Source organism: Trichechus manatus, unplaced genomic scaffold (assembly GCF_000243295.1).
Source record: "Trichechus manatus latirostris isolate Lorelei unplaced genomic scaffold, TriManLat1.0 scaffold00130, whole genome shotgun sequence".
Classification (NCBI taxonomy): domain Eukaryota; kingdom Metazoa; phylum Chordata; class Mammalia; order Sirenia; family Trichechidae; genus Trichechus; species Trichechus manatus.
This window is the reverse complement of record NW_004444066.1, coordinates 3716115-3718112: the sequence shown is the minus strand read 5'-3', so window position 1 is coordinate 3718112 and position 1998 is coordinate 3716115.

Sequence of the window (1998 nt, the reverse complement as noted above, 5' to 3'; positions counted from 1 at the left end):
CTGTGAAGTGGCAGATTTGTGACCCATGACACAGCCCTGCCCTTTAAGCAGGCACTTTTACGGGTCTGCACCAGGGGCTTGAGGACTGGTGGCTCCACCTACATGACCTAGTCACCTGCTAAAGGGGTCCAAGATTAAGTGGTGACCCTGAGTCTTTACAGTCAACAGAGTAGGGGGCTCATAGCAGGCCACAAAACTCACCTACCTACTCGCTCTAGGGAATAGGGACATGCTTTCCTTTCAGACACTCAGGGACAGCTGTCAGCCCCCTACCTCACTCAACATGTAACCCTCTACTGCAGCCAGATACCTGTGCCAACACCAATTACCCATGCCTCTCTAAGACTGTAGGTGAGAGCCTGCACCACACACTTGGTGACGGACTGCCTGGACACCTGACTGGAGCCCATACAGCAAAATTTAATGGACTCCTGTGTGCACATACTTAGTTACAGAACTAACTACCTGGTGACAGGACGTTAGAGCTTCAAAGGCTCCAATAATCAAACTAGCGCACACAAGCAGCCTATTTGGGCATATCAAAACAAGAAGCTAGGACACAATAAACAAAAATAAAATAAAATTATAATAACTTAATGATGGCTCGGAAACAAGAGTCAATATCAAATCACATAAAGAGGCAGTCCATGATGACTTCAGCAAGCTCCTAAAATAAAAAATCAATAAATTCTCTGTAGGAAGAGAATTTCTTAGAATAACCAGAGGCAGAATACAAGAGATTAATATACAGAACTCTTCTAGAAATTAGAAAGGAAATTTCACAAAATGCAGAAACAGCCAAAGAACACACAGAGAAATTAGCAGCAGAACTTAAAAAAGTTACTCAAGAACATAATGAAAAATTTAATAGGCTGCAAGAATCCATAGAGAGACAGCAATCAGAAATCCAGAAGATTAACAATAAAATTTCAGAATTAGACAACTAAATAGAAAGTCATAGGAGCAGAATTGAGGCAATAGGGGTTAGAATTAGTGACATTGAAGATAAAGCACTTGACGGCAACTTATTGGAGGAGAAATCAGATAAAAAAATTTAAAAGAATGAAGAAAATCTAAAAGTTACTTGGGACTCTATCAAGAGAAATAACGTACAAGTGATTGGAGTACCAGAACTGGGAGGGATAACAGAAAATAAAGAGAAATTTTTTGAAGATTTATTGACAGAAAACTTCCCTGATATCATGAAAGATGAAAAGATATCTATCCAAGATGCTTATTGAACCCCACATAAGGTAGATCCCAAAAGAAAGTCACCAAGACATATTGTAATCAAACTTACCAAAACCAAAGATAAACAGAGAATTTTAAGAGTGGTTAGGGATAAAAGAAAAGTCATCTACAAAGAAGAGTCAATTAGAATAAGCTCAGAATACTTAGCAGAAACCATGCAGGCAAGAAGGCAACGGGATGACATATATAAAGCCTTGAAGGAAAACAACTGTTAGCCAAGAATTATATATCCAGAAAAACTGTCTCTCAAATATGATGGCAAAATTATGGCATTTCCAGATAAACAGAAGTTTAAGGAATTTGCAAGAACAAAACCAGGGTTATAAGAAATACTAGAGGGAGTCCTCCAGTCAGATAATCAATAACATCAGATAAGAACGCAAGACTAGAAAACAAGACAGAGCAACCAGATACTGACTCAGACAGGGAAGTCAAAAGTACATCAAACCTAAAACATTGAAAATAGAGAAACAGAGATATCAATATTCAAAAAAGGACAACATTAAACAAAAAAGAAGGACTTAACAAATGCAGACATAGATTTTTCATACGGAGGGGAAGTCAAGGCAATATAAATTAATAAAAGACTGGTATAAACTTAGAAAAATAGGGGTAAATATTAAGGTAACCACAAAGGAATCTAACAATTCTACAAATCAAAATAAAAAAGTAGAAAAATATAAAGACTCAGCAAACACAAAATCAACAACAATGAAAAAGATGAAAAAAATACATAAAGAAAAACCA